The sequence below is a fragment of the Nannobrachium achirus genome, assembly GCF_963921795.1.
Source record: "Nannobrachium achirus genome assembly, chromosome: 6".
NCBI lineage: Eukaryota > Metazoa > Chordata > Actinopteri > Myctophiformes > Myctophidae > Nannobrachium > Nannobrachium achirus.
The window spans coordinates 60,868,391-60,884,060 of record NC_137815.1 but is presented as its reverse complement, the minus strand read 5'-3'; the positions used below and the strand labels follow the sequence as shown (position 1 = coordinate 60,884,060).

The window sequence follows — 15,670 nt, the reverse complement described above, 5'->3', positions numbered from 1 at the left end:
AAGGCCATTTCAGATATTTCAGCCCCTGCCTCTCTAACATTCTCTGCACGTCCCTGGCCGAGAGATGTGACCCTCATCTCACCCGTGCCTGCCTCTCTCTCTCTCTCTCTCTCTTTTTCTCACTTTCTGTCTCTCTCTCTCTCTCTCTCTCTCTCTCTCTTTTTCTCACTTTCTGTCTTTCTCACTTTCTCTTTCTGTCTTTGGTGAAACACAGGGGCCCCACAATGCACCACTCCAAAAAAAATAACAACTTGTCACCAACAGTGGAATTCATTAAAGCAATGTTAACGTCGCGGTCTCCCTCTAATGTAATTTCTATAATTGAAATTTAATTCTTATACAATATTTGGGGGAGATTTTTTTTAATTGACGTCTGCTGTAATTAATTGCCGGGGAGAGGCAACCGGGGCGAGCAAAGTGAAGTCAAAAAATGCAACCTGACACGGAGATTGGCGAGGGGGGGATAATGGTGGGGGCCACTGGGAGGATTTCATCCTCGACCCTCCCCCCACCCACCCAGGGAGAGAGAAGAGCAGGGATGTGCAGAGAATGTTAGAGAGGCAGGGGCTGACATTTCTAAAAGGGCCTTTTGGTGAAAATATCGAAAATGGCAGACCTCCAAGCTAACAACGCGTCGCAGCGCGATGCGTTGTGAGCTTGGAGGTCGGCTATTTTCGGTGCTTGATACCACACTGAACTAAGCATAATCAAGTCAATACTGGAGATGTCGTGTAACGGCATGGTTTTCTACACAGAGAGGGCAATTCTTTCAACATAAGACGGTGCATTCAAGTTCAGGAGAGTTTGGACAAGGCAATTCTCTTGAACGCTGCCTTCAGGTATGGCATGGAAAGAGGGCATTTGCATTTCTTTCACCATAGTGAAAACTGCATTCATGGTCTGGAGAGGGCACTTTTTACAGACGGATAAAAGATAGGGCCTTTCCGTGTGGAGTTTGCATGTTCTCCCCGTGTCTCCTAGGGTTGATACCCTTTCAAATACATGCAGTAATCCTTGTCTCAATAATGCCTCCCCCTGGCCAGCCGGGGCGCCTGATGGAGGGGAAAGGAACTGGTTGGAATAACGTGTTCCTTCCACGCGCTACGTCCATCCCAGGAAAATCCCTCCCGTCAGGTGAAAAGAAACAACTTGGACTACCCATGCATTGAAGGAAGCATGAGGTCAGTCCGTTGTCTCCCCAGGCGTGGCAGAGGGAGAGCAGAGCCAAGGATTACATAGGCAATTGGCACTGGGTGAAAATGGGTTACAAAATCATGGGATAAAAATTATAGAAAAGAAAAAAAAGGAAAAAAAAGGATAAAAGGGCAGGGGCTCAAGCCCCCTTTGATGTCTACGCGTGCACGACTGCACGTGCCTGGTAGAAGGGGATGGGAGCAGGGAGGGGCTGGACTCTTCTTCTTCACAGTCAGAGATTTAATTGCACACAGATTCCATTACCTCTGCACAAATGTCACGTTCTCTCCTGATCAGGGGGCAAGGCAGCCGCTGGCAGCGGGGCTGGCGAGCAGCCAGCCCACTACAGTGCAGAAAGTGTTCAGCCAATCGCTGCTCCCGGGGCAGACGGAGGTGAGGAGAAAGGGACGTTACGGGATGCTACAACGGCACACGCCAGGGATATTAAGCTATTTAGGCCGAGAATTATTATTGAATGCTTTAACTATTGAAAAATAGAAGATATACAAGCTCACAGCGAGCTTGTAGATCTGCTATTTTTGAAAAAGTCGTGAAAATGTGTGCAAATCTTTGAATATTCGATGGCCAAAGCGCAAAACCTCCTATCTGAAAAAATCACTTTGTTGGGAAAATGAAAAAGAAAATGTGTGTTAAACATTAAAATCTATCTACTATTTCTAGTCACATGACATTTTTGGCAAAATGAGGGGCAGAACGATCTTGCAGACAGACTGACCATGTGCAGCATAGCCTGTTGTCCCCATTTCAAGTGAAATCCAAAAATCATGAAATTTGCTGATAGGAGGTTTTGCGCTTTGGCCATTTTATGTATTTTTAAAGCGAAGGTTTGTAACTAAAATTTTGCTCCTGGGTGGTCCCTGGAACTAAATATTTTGAGATGGGGGTCCGTGGTGGCCAAATACATATCATTTTGGGGGTCCTTGACGTGAAAAAGCTTGAGCACCACTGACATAGAAACATTTAAAAAAAAGCTTCAAAGAGGTAAAAATATTCAAAGACGTGCACGGATTTTCACAATCTTTCAAAAATAGCAGATCTACAAGCTCGCAGCGCAACACTTTAACCACAATGGTTAAAGTGTTGCAGGCCTAAATGGCTTAAAAACAAAATAAAAAGTAGATGTCACACCCAAGCAGCTGATGAGGCACCCACCGTTCAGGTAGAGGGCAGCGTGTCATATCGCCCATTGATTTTGGCCATGCGGTAAGCTGTGTAATTATTTAGATTCGCTTTGCAAATTACAGTCAGGAAATAGTCGCGTGCTGATTACTGCGCCCGGGGTTATTTGCTGTGATGCACGTCGGTAGGCATAACGTTTCCACAACACGCAAGATTATGTATTTTATGCATATCTAGCATAGGGGGCATGAACTTGTAAATACCACTTACTGTTCACTCTATGATGAAAGGAGTACAAACTGTACAAAAGGCAATGTGTCACCACAGACTTCCTTTCAGCTACCGTCGTTCATTCCTGAGACGCTGTGGGGCTGCAGTACAGTTTGAGCACATCGGAGCGCTTTGTAGATGAGGATCTTTAGAGCAGGGGTTTTCAAACCTTTTTGACTCAGGGCACCCCTGTAGATAACCTTTTCATCCATGGCACCCCTGAATTACACTGTTACATTTTTAGAATCTTACATCCTATTGGAGAAATATCCGTTTCCACCAGAACTGACTGAAAATAACGTTATACTTGACGTTTAACCACTTGAACCCCAGCATCCCTATTCTGGGGAGAAGGTTCACAAAAAATAGCCGATCTACAAGCTCACAACGCGTCACAACGCGTCACAACGTGACGCGCTGTGAGCCTGCTATTTTTGGTGAAGAGAGTTGTCGTAGATGGAAAAATAACTTATCGAGTACAGTGCAAATCAGGTCTGTTTTACTAAGCATAGTGAAGTGATATTGATGTAGTGATATTGATGAATTCCAAATATTATCAAATGATCTCGCGGCACCCCTGGACTGGCAGCACGGCACCCCAGGGTGCCCCGTCACCCCTGCTTTAGAGTATTCCCTTGCATTTGTACTTTTACCATACACACACCCCACGTTCACTCACTGGCACGAACGGCTGAACAATCAAACTGATGAAAAGCACTTTGAGTAAAATCTGTTGGGATTTACTTCAAGCTAATTAGGGCCAGATGCAAATTAGCCGAATGTGTTAGATCTCCCAGCGTGCTGGCCTTTTTGTCAAGTCTACACAGACAGATAGAGAACACACGTATGAATATGAGAAGGGCTATGGGGGGATGAGTCTTTCACATACCCTGATCACTGGTGCAGCGCAGACTGGCATTCCATTCTTCCAATGACTATTCAGCCTCACGGTAGTGTTCGGGGGGGGCGGGACCATGGGAGTTTCACCGACGATGACACACGTCTGAAAGAGAGGGGGCACGAGAGGGAAAGATAAGACTCGATTACAAACAGGAAGCCAAAAGGTGGGGAGAGTCCCTCACCCTGGTCCACCAAACCCACATGTACAGAAATTCCGTAACAGCTGAGGGAAAGTGAACGTGATCGTCTTCAGGGGTGTCGACACCGACTTCTGCTGGGCCCTGGGTACAAGGATTCACTGCGTTATTTTGTGCTTTAACTATTGAAAAATAGCAGATATACAAGCTCACAGCGCTTAGATCTGCTATTTTTGAAAAACCTATGTTTCTATGTCAGTGGTGCTCAAACCTTTTCCTGTGAAGGACCCCCAAAATTATATGTATTTGTCCACGGACCCCCATCTCAAAATATTTAGTTCCAGGGACCCCCCCCCCCCCAGAGCAAAATATGAGTTACAAATGTTTAAGAAATACATATATTCAAAGATTTGCACAGGTTTTCATGACTTTTCAAAAATAGCAGATTTACAAGCTCGCAGCGTGGCACTTGGTGCTGCGCTGTGAGATTGTATATCTGCTATTTATCAATAGCTAAAGTATAAAATAATTAAGGCCCCTCCACCTTGGGCCATAGTAACTCAGTCCCACTTTCCCCTCCACTTGTGACGCCCCTGATTGTCTTTGGCCACAATCATTTTGGCACACATTGTGACACACGGATTCCTGTTGACATCTCTTGGCCTAAATACATATCGGCATTCAGCATCACAGCCCTGTGTCGTCTCATGTGAAATAAAGATAGTTGCACATGATGACGGACAACAAGGTAAATATCACCGTTGCATAATCGCATGACGCTGACTGAAATGTCACAAACCGCACGTCTCGTTCCCATGTGCTCTGCATGCTCACGATGACGCAGTGACCTACAAACACATTGTCTTCATCCGCTGAGGACTAAAAGAAATAAACACATTTTCTCGATTTTACACTGGTTTGTAAGTAATAAATGACCTGTGGGCTCCGGAAAAAACAACAACCAAAAAAAACAATCCATTTTGTTTATTCAAAAACCTGGTGTGCAGCAAGATGCTCATCTGTAGGCAGATAAACAAGTGGAAAGATGCTAATGACTTCCAGATATGCTCAGATCATGCAAATGAAGCAGCAGAAGCAACAGTTTGGGAGTTTTTTCCGGTCATGGGAGGCATGGCTGTGGTTAAGTATGTACTGTATGTATATCGTCACTGTCGGGCAGAAACCTCGTATCTCAAAGTTTCAAATTTGTACACTTTTTTGCAAAGTAAAGCCCTGCTTCATCATACGAGGCCGCTGCACAAAAGTAGTGAAAACAGCCGATCTACAAGCACACAACGCCTCGCACTGCCTCGCACTGCCTCGCACTGCCTCGCAACGCCTCGCACTGCGAGGCGTTGTGTGCTTGTAGATCGGCTGTTTTCACTAGTTTAGATCGTTTTTAAAATGCTAAATACATAACGAACGGTTTAGACATACATGGTTTCCACCCAACAACGACGATATATTTTATAAGGCACATAATGTGTCTTTGTGTCTCTACAAGCAGGACGGGGGAGCAGCAAAACCAGCCCCCGTTAATTGACCCTCACTATGAGAAAGCATGTGTCGAAAGACCAAAATCTATAACTCTAGCCTCTGTAGGCCGCGAAGAAACCAGACACAACAAACCGCAGGCCCGCCATCTCCAACTCCTCATAATTCACCAGTGTGGAATTCAGCTAACCCCATTAGTACGGGCCGTTGTTTCCACAGCTCGTCTGCATTCCTGGACCCGCCATCGGCCTCTAGAGCAGCCCCAGATAAGACCCCTCTGATTACTCGCTTGCATGCCTGTCATTACTCCCAAAAAATATGTTGATCCCAACAGACAGCTTCGCCCCCGCGAATTTACGGCCGCACCATTGTGTCTCCTTTGTGCTCAAAAAGAGGGGGGCACTTGCTCGGAAAGGCCCCCCCCCCTCTCACTTTGAGAACCCCTCTAACAGAAGGAAGGCACTTAGGTGGAAGTCACGGCCGTGTCTTGTCATGCACAATTTACAAGGCCGAGAGCTTTAGAAACTGCTTGATAAGATGATTCCAAAGACACTGGATTTATGTGCGGCGTCACAAAAGGGGACGCTGAAATACCACACAGTGACACGCACTCAGGAGGGAGCTCGGCTTTGGAGCTTTTATTGCAAATAATTAGCAGGAATGATTTAAGCCACGGTTAAGATTTTAACGCTGTCTTGTACATAAAAACACCAAACAACCAAATGCTAAAGAAGCATTTGCGTTAATACCTTTTAACAGTATAACGGATGTCTTGCATCTCTGCCTTTTTGGCCTGTTTCATGCCAGCTGCTGCACAGCACAAAAACCTCCCAACTTTGCAAACATGTGGTTGCAATCCCCCCCTTTCACACAAATTACAAACCGTGTCAGGTTCAAAAGCAATGCCATAACCAGCCACTTTAAGAAAGAAAACACATGCGTTAATTGCCCGCTTATTTGTACGTCGACTGCCCAGGCAATCTAAACATGTACACGTATCTGGCGTGGCTGCCCCTCTTTGCTGACGCCCTAGGATGATTGACAGATGTCGGACGGATCTACGGCCGTGGGGTCTTAACCCATTTGGGCCTAAGAATTGAATGCTTTAACCAGTGAAAAATAGCAGATATACAAGCTCACAGCGTGGCACCGAGTGCCGCGCTGCGAGCTTGTAGATCTGCTATTTTTGAAAAAGTCGTGAAATATGTGTGCAAATCTTTGGATATATGTATTTTCAAAGCGAACGTTTGTAACTCAAATATTGCTTCTGGGTGGTCCCTCGAACTAAATATTTTGATATGGGGGTCCGTGGCCAAATAAATATCATTTTGGGGGTCCTTCACATGAAAAGGTTTGAGAACCACTGACATAGTAGTCTCTCAAGAACAGACTAACTGAGCTCCAGTTGAGTGAAAAGGACCTTTTCTTTGACGATGGCTGGCCAGATTGCTGACATAGAAACATAGGTTTTTCAAAAAATCTTAGAAGGATTCAAAAGACACTTATAGAATCGGGTCAAAATTCTAATTTTCACAATTTTTAAAAAATAGCAGATCTACAAGCTCGCAGCGCGGCACTCGGTGCCGCGCTGTGAGCTTGTAGTTCTGCTATTTTTCAATAGTTAAAGCATAAAATAATGATACACAATAATGTGTACCCGTTCTGAATGGATTAAATAGCACAATGGTCAGACCAACGGGGGCTAACGCCGTCAGTATGGGCTGTGTGGGTGGGTTCAGTTCCCAACGGGATCTCCCGTTTTAAAAATGTTTGCACAAGGCACTTTGAATTAAGGCATAAACCAAATGGCATGTTGTTCCTATCGTGATGTGCTGTACTGCAGTGGTTCTCAACCTGTGGGTCAGGATCCCCAGGGGGGGGGGGGCCCAAATTATTTTTGGGGGTCCCCAGCAGATGATTAGCTTAATGTGCAACATTGTTTTCCCACTCAACAGTAAACAAACCAACATAAGGTTTAAGTGTATAGAGGGTATCTGCACATTTCTAAAGAGGCAATTTAAGGACTTTTTAATACCTCTAAAATGACAAAATAAACATTGGCCAAATTGTCAAATATTATGGGCAGGAATTGTGTTAAACAAAATGTCATTCCTCAACTCTTAGTGCTCGTCAGGGTGGGGGGGGGGGGGGGTCTCCAGTTAAAATATGTTTATTTTGGGGGTCGCTGCCTGAAAACGTTGAGAACCACTGCTTTACTGTACTGTCCAATCCATGTATAACCCCTGGTACAAACCACCACTACCACTCCCAACTGTCCACCTCAAGGAGAAGCCATTATTAGGAACACGCAACAATAACCAATACAATTATTGCGTTCTCCATTAAAAAAGATCTGTGAGATGGATTTGACAATGTGACCCGTCGTCCACTGCACTCGGACTGACTCACACCGGAGGCCAGGTGGGGGAGAGCGATCGCGGCCACAGTGGGGACACTACTACGCTGCTGTGTCGGATCAATGGCTCGACCCATTAAAGTAACGCCACTCGCGGTACCTCATCTAATAAGGGCCGGCCTCTGGTGAGATCGCCCCGCGCTGACCCACGCTGCTGGGGACAATTATAAGAGAGTGGTCTTTTTCAGCGCCGACGCCCACTTGACCCGGCAGCGCGAAAGGCACCGACGGAGATCCACATGATTTAAACTCCTCCCTAAGATGTGCTGACAAGGTTAGAGGGTCAACGCAGACATTAACAGGTCAGTGTGTGGCCCACTTGGGAACAATTACTCCCAGTCACGGCTAAGTGGACACTTGATTGAACACGACGGAGGCAGGACACACTTCCCACAGATAACAATCCCCAGAGCCATTTAGGATAAAAAGCCCTTGTGATACAGCCTTTATGGGCCGAATTCATCTTCCTTTTCCCTTTTAAAAGAATGTGAGAGTGTGATAGAGAGCCATTCTCTGGAGGAGGACGAGTCTCTCTCGCAGGATTACCATTTTTTTCCAGCAATACTAATAGCTGCTTATAACACTGGAACAATTACAAGGTGACTGGGAGAGAAAGCTAAACAATGACAAGTGCGGCGAAGCTTTCATTTTTCATTCTTGAAATGACCAACAAAATAAGTCGGGCCTGTACTGCCTGCTGCTGCTGCTGCCTTTTATGGAAATCTTCTATTTTCAACGTACCAAGCTTTTTTTCCCCCCTTTGCTGTGTTGAAAACAAAACAAAAAGCATCACAACGAACAAAACAAAAGATTCGTCTCCATAACCGACGCAAGGACACACTCGAGAGAGCCATCAGGCACTGTCGAAACCCAAGACGGCGAGCAATATAAATATTCGCTGCTTCATTGAGCTCTCATCTCTAATTACTGTAGATGTGCTACTGTTGCATTGTCTTTTCTCTTTTACTTTCACTGTCCAACCTTTAACCCATTTAGACCTAGTCATTATTGACTGCTTTAACCAGTGAAAAATAGCAGATATACAACCTCACAGCACGGCACCGAGTGCCGCGCTGCGAGCTTGTAGATCTGCTATTTTTGAAAAAGTCGTGAAAATGTGTGCAAATCTTTGAATATATGTATTTTCAAAGTGAACGTTTGTAACTCAAATTTTGCTTCTGGGGGGTCCCTGGAACTAGATATTTTGAGATGGGGGTCCGTGGCCAAATAAATATCATTTTGGGGGTCCTTCACATGAAAAGGTTTGAGAACCACTGACATAGTAGTCTCTCAAGAACAGACTAACTGAGCTCCAGTTGAGTGAAAGTAAGCAATTTACCCCGAGTGAGAGGACATTATGCTCTGATAATGTCCTGTGTGAGGGGGTGATCGGACGAGGCGAAGCCGAGTCCGATAACACCCTCACACAGGACATTATCAGAGCATAATGTCCGACCCCGAGTGGTAAATAGCTTTTCTACCACTTTTTCCCTTATACATGAAAGAAAACACATAGTTGTAACTTGCAAGGATCTTAAGTTACAATCATTATTGCCTATAAAACTTCCGCGAGACAGCAGATAGTTCCACCAACAACATCTTCTACTCACCAACAGATGGCGCCAACTCCATACTAATCCATGCGTCTAGCTTACAGCTAAGCTAACGTCAGTTAGAAGTACCGTTCCGGCCGTAAATAGAGGCTGTTCGCTTCCAGAAAGGCATAGGTTCAGAGAAAAGGGGCTTTAAAGTTGGCGGATTGCATTGGATCCAAATAAATCGGCGACTATAGCATGCACGTTAGTAAACATAGGACCGTTGCCACGGTCATTTGTTGGTTGGGGGAAAGGTGTTCCGACTACCTCCTGAAGTCCCCGGATGTACACTGAGGCGCATTGATCTCGGACAAGTCCTCACACAACTTTGCGGCAGTTGTTCTGTCATAACCTCCGGAATTTAGCCAATCAGAATCCAGTATTTGAACACGTGACTCGAAAAAGTGGTAGAAAGGACCTTTTCTTTGACGATGGCTGGCCAGATTGCTGACATAGAAACATAGGTTTTTCAAAAAATCTTAGAAGGATTCAAAAGACACTTATAGAATCGGGTCAAAATTCTGATTTTCACGATTTTTCAAAAATAGCAGATCTACAAGCTCACAGCGCGGCACTCGGTGCCGCGCTGTGAGCTTGTATATCTGCTATTTTTCAATAGTTAAAGCATAAAATAATGATACACGAAATGTGTACCCCGTTCTAAATGGGTTAACCTAGTGACAGTCTGACCCACCCCCTCCCTCCCACCACAGTGACTACAAAACTTTGCTTGGAACATCTGGTACCTTATCCGCACACAAAGTAACAAACACACTCCAGATATCCGTGGAGAGATTCATGTCACAACTAAACAACAAATAGTTTATGCATTTCTTTTTTTCATAACGTGTGGGCTCAGCTTCTAGGGAAGGGAGAAAAAAAAAGACTAAATACTAAACAGATGTTTGAGGCTAACTCTTGCAGATAAAACAAATGCGCTAATGAGCGATCTCGATATATAAAACGGTCACTCGTCGTCTGCTATGGTCTCTTCGTGCGCGCGTGTTGCTTCTTATCGATCCGCAAACACATTTCCCGCCCAATTTGCATAAGCTGTGTATTGTTTGTGGTATTGCCCCCCCCCCCCCCCCCCCCCTCTCTTCCCTCTGTGCTTTGTTTATTTATTTCTGTGTTAGTAAATCAGTTCCACATTGTCCTCGCTGCGTAGCGGTGGCTGACGCCTGCAGCTGCTGGCTGTTAGTGGCTGGAGAGATGATACAGTTCACCACTTCTCCTGGAGCAGACACACACACACACACACTGAGCTGCACAGCTGCACATGATGAGACGGGGTGTAAAAAAGAATGGCACAAGCTGAGAGACACCGAGGAGAGGAGGGGAGAGGAGAGGAGAGGAGAGGAGAGGAGAGGAGAGGAGAGGAGAGGAGAGGAGAGAAGAGGGGCAGACCTCCATTCAGAAACATCCCCACTTAGAAACATCCCCATTCAGAAATATCCCCACTACCCCCACTGAGGTTAGGGTTAGGGTTAAGGTTAGGTTTAGGTGACACCTCCATTTAGAATAATGGAAGTCAATCTTCTGAATGGCAATGTTTCTGAATGGAGATGTGGAAGAGAAGAGAAGAGAAGAGAAGAGAAGAGAAGAGAAGAGAAGAGAAGAGAAGAGAAGAGAAGAGAAGAGAAGAGAAGAGAATTTGTCTTGGAGGGATTATATCTCCAAACTGGCTTGGGAACGCCTCGGTATACTCCCTGAGGGAGTGGAGGAAGTTGCTCGGGATAAGGAAATCTGGAGGTCTCAGTTGGAACTGTTACCCCCGCGACCCGATTCCGGATAAGCGGTTGAAGATGGAAGGATGGATGGGTACTCTCCATAAATAGCTAATTTTATATTTTTAAATGTGAGGGTAAAATAAATCACTTCATCCAAGAGTTTGGTGGACATGTCCCATTACAGAGCGCTGCTCATCACTGATACTGTTTGGAGGAGGACACAGAGGAACCAGGAAGCTGTGTTAGCGCAGAAAGGAAACGAGATGTAGCCAAGAGTTTCTCTCCTCTATCTCTCTCTCCCACCCTCCTCATTAACTGGGCTTCTTTCCAATTCATTTCGTATCCCTGAGAAAGAGAGAGACAGACAGACAGAGAGAGAGAGAGAGCGCCTTCCCTCAAGATGACACGACAACATTAGCCCATTTGCGCTCACGCAGAGTGGGGAGCAAGCAACAGGCTCTCTCTAGCTAGAATGACCTATTGGTTGTTGTAGCAGCCAGGAGTTATTCCCCGGGACGATTCTGTAACCAAGTGGGCATCATGTGAATACCATCTGGGTACCACTTATTTAATGCTGGCAGTGGTCCTGTGGCAGCCAGCCTGGCAATGAGGAGAAGGGAATAAATTGCATCATTTGCTTAACATCCATTTGCCGTTGTGCCCGTTAAAAATCCATGACTAAATAATTTGGTTATTTCGGCCGCCAGTTACCGCTGTCAGCCAAATTGCGTCGTACATGCAACAAACAGAGCGATTGTCAGAGGGCTGATAAAGGGAGCTATCGAGATGTTAGCCCCACAAAATCGCATTTACCGAGTATATTAACAGCCCTCAATCCATTTACACTAAATTCTCTCAGTGTGTTACGTACAGCACACCGACCATAAACAGACAATAAACACATTGTAATTATAATGCCAACTGTTTAATTACGTGTGCCATTTGGGGATGGTCTAGCTCGCTGTCAGTGTGATGTGAAAGGATTGGGGGTGGTGGGGGGGGGGGGGGGGTGGAGATCAAGCCTCAGGCCCAATGAGAAGGATATTCCCTGCACTCCTAGCGTGTTAGAAGGCAGAAAATTCAATTGGCACGGTTCCAGCGACGAACAGTCCAAACAACCTAAATCAGTGGGGACAAACTCCATGCAAATCATTTACATTAGCACAAGTGCAGGGAGCAGAAAGAAATGTCTCAGGTTTCACACCCACAACATGAAAGCTATGGAAAATCGCCAAACCAAGCGCAGCTTCAGTTGGCCGGAATGTTTCTCAGAAGGGTATTTTTCCCCCCTCAACAATACAAGAGTAGTAATTCACTGAACGGTGACTATCCCTTAGAATTTGCTTTTAATAAAGCCAGGACAGAAGAGCCTGGTTCAATAATGCACGACACTAATGATGTCAGGACGAGGAGTTTGTTTTCCATTGGGGCCACTCAAAAGTGCCAATTTAGGAGTGGATGATATACAGCCACAAATCTGATCCTATGATTCTTTGAGGCCCATAGTAGCCTAAACCCAGAGTCTATATGCCCCACAACTCTCAATAGGTATTTGACCTCACAGCCACTGAGGGAAAGCAGACAATTATGCAAGTGATCTGTAATCAAAAAGACTTAACCCATTTAGGCCTAGGATTAGTGAATGCTTTAACTATAAAAAAAAAATAGCAGATCTACAAGCTCGCAGCGCGGCACCGAGTGCCGCGCTGCGAGCTTGTAGATCTGCTATTTTTTGAAAAGTCGCGAAAATGTGTGAAAATCTTTGAATATATGTATTTTTTTAAGTGAACGTTTGTAACTCAAATTTTGCTTCTGGGGGGGGTCCCTGGAACTAAATATTTTGAGATGGGGGTCCGTGGCCAAATACATATCATTTTGGGGGTCCTTCACATGAAAAGTTTTGAGAACCTCTGACATAGTAGTCTCTCAAGAACAGACTAACTGAGCTCCATTTAAGTGAAAAGGACCTTTTCTTTGACGATGGCTAGCCAGATTGCTGACATTGAAACATGGGTTTTTCAAAACTAGACCAGGTCAACCTGGTTGTGCCAGACCCCCTGTCTGTCATCATCATTTATGACATCATACCTTTTGTAGGCATGTCATCATCATGTCATCATCATATATACCCTTTATATAGAAAACCCGGACAGACCGACATTTGCTTATGTAGGCCTACCCATTTCATGGGTCTGGCAAAAACTCAGAAGGATTCAAAAGACACTTATAGAATCGGGTCAAAATTCAAATTTTCACGATTTTTCGTGATTTTTCGCGCTGTGAGCTTGTATATCTGCTATTTTTCAATAGTTAAAGCATTCAATAACCCTAGGCCTTTAAAGAGGTGGTGCCATAGTTTTGTACTTTTTCTGTTTTGTATGTGTTGATGGAGTTCATATTATTCTAATAGAACATCTGGTGTGGTTATAATGTGCAAATGTGCCTTCCCTGTGTATTTTTGGTTTCTTACTGAAAGCTGAAAGCCTCTGAGTCAAAAGGCCCGATCGAAAAACACAGATTTAATGACATCATAAACTCATCCCCTCCCCTTTTACCATACACCCAACATCTGTGGGTGTGGCTAACTTCAATTGGGTCACCACCCACCTGACAACCAGGCATATGAACTGGTGGGTGTGGCCACATAAAAAACACATTTTAACTGTACACTTTTCTGGGAGAAAATCTTCCTCCTAGTATCCAACTATAAATTAGGGAAACCTACGTCTGTCTGTCTGTCTGTCTGTCTTTGCTTACGTCATCCAATGGGAAAACCCTTGAAAGAACACCAAATGGGTAGGCTCGGGATCTAGCCCCCCTGTAACTGTGGTTCACGACATTTTAATTGTAATTTTGCGCATATAAAATATATGTAAACGTTCAGAAATCTTATTTTACATCGGTATTCAACAAGTGCGACCTGATATAAATTACAAGGCACGCTCTAGGCCACATGGCCTAGACATGCAAATCTATGTATGTCAGTGAGTGTCTGTGTTTATGCCCGTAGCAACGGGTAAGGACTATAAATATATGGGTATGGCTTCTGTCTGTCTGTGTGTCTGTGTTTACGTCATCCAATGGGAAAACCCTTGAAAAACATAGGGTGATGTCATGGCCACTGGGCATAGATGGGCATAAACGGGCATATGTCCGATAAGCCTTTACTTCCGGGTTTGGTCATCAACTTGATTCAACGATTCAATTAAATTCACAGATGGATGAATTGCAACTGTCAGATGTGCAAATCGGTGTCAATGGTTTGTGTTGTGCGACGTCAGAGCAGAGCTCTGGTCGACCTGAATAAGAAGATGTGACGCAGTTTCTTAACGTCACATTTAGTCTGAGTACAACTGTGAGTAAGCCTTTACAGCCAGAGTGTACTGTGATATTCAGAGAGTCAGGGAACAAAGAGACATAGACAAGAGATTGACAGAGAATTTCCAACCCGCAAGAGACAAAGAGACGCCTTCCAATTTACAGTCCAAGTAGCAGAAGCGGTGTCCGTGAACCAATCTTCCAAGACACAGGTGTCCTGTTCTGTGTGTCCATACGCCTTCACGTCTCGGGTCACCCTCCATGAAAACATCCAAAGATGAGCAACGGACAGCTGCCCTCATCTTCCTGTCCGACCATCATCAGCTGTGTAACCAGCCAGCAACAAGGAGACACAGGCGAACCGAGATCTTGCGAGGACTTCAACGCAGCCAGGAGAAGTAAAGAAACTTTTGAGGACCTCTTATGCGATAAGAGTTTCATTGAGGTATCGACACAGCATGTCCAGACCAAAGAAAAACCTTTCCAGTGTAAACACTGTGACAAGGGTTTCAGTCAGTTAGGCCTCCTGAAGAATCACCAGCGTGTCCATACTGGAGAAAAACCCTTTGTGTGTAAACAGTGTGACAAGAGTTTCAGTGAGTCAGGTCACCTGAAGACACATCAGCGTGTCCACAGTGGAGAAAAACCCTTCATCTGTAGACAGTGTGACAAGGGTTTCAGTATGTTCGGTAATCTGAAGAATCACCAGCGTGTCCACAGTGGTGAAAAGCCCTTTGTGTGTAAACAGTGTGACAAGAGTTTCAGTGAGTCAGGTCACCTGAAGACACACCAGCATATCCACACTGGAGAAAAACCCTTTGTGTGTCAACAGTGTGACAAGGTTTTCAATCAGTCAGAAACTCTGAAGAGGCACCAACGTGTCCACAGTGGAGAAAAACCCTTTGTGTGTAAACAGTGTGACAAGGGTTTCAGTAGGTTAGATCCACTGAGGAATCACCAGCGTATCCACACTGGAGAAAAACCCTATGTGTGTAAACAGTGTGACAAGAGTTTCAGTGAGTCAGGTCACCTGAAGACACACCAGCATATCCACACTGGAGAAAAACCCTTTGTGTGTAAACAGTGTGAAAAGAGTTTTGGTCAGTTAGGTCACCTGAAGAATCACCAGCGTGTCCATACTGGAGAAAAACCCTTTGTGTGTAAACAGTGTGACAAGGGTTTCAATCAGTCAGAAACTCTGAAGAGGCACCAACGTGTCCACAGTGGAGAAAAACCCTTTGTGTGTAAACAGTGTGACAAGGGTTTCAGTAGGTTAGATCCACTGAGGAATCACCAGCGTATCCACACTGGAGAAAAACCCTATGTGTGTAAACAGTGTGACAAGAGTTTCAGTGAGTTAGGGAATCTGAAGAGGCACCAGCATGTCCACACCACATAAGAGCTTCAATCAGTTTTGTCACTTTCACAAATCGTATGCTGTATAATTGCATTTTTATGGTGTATCTATATCTATTT

General features: G+C 44.9%; 1 long non-coding RNA gene across 1 annotated transcript in view; it reads right to left on the bottom strand.

The window, feature by feature from the left end:
* LOC308287553 overlaps positions 1-15,670 on the bottom strand; it is a 142,084-nt gene that overhangs the window by 109,417 nt on the left and 16,997 nt on the right. The window contains exon 2 of the long non-coding RNA XR_013962143.1: positions 3,494-3,607. This is a non-coding gene — a long non-coding RNA (uncharacterized lncRNA). The remainder of the gene's footprint in view (positions 1-3,493; positions 3,608-15,670) is intronic.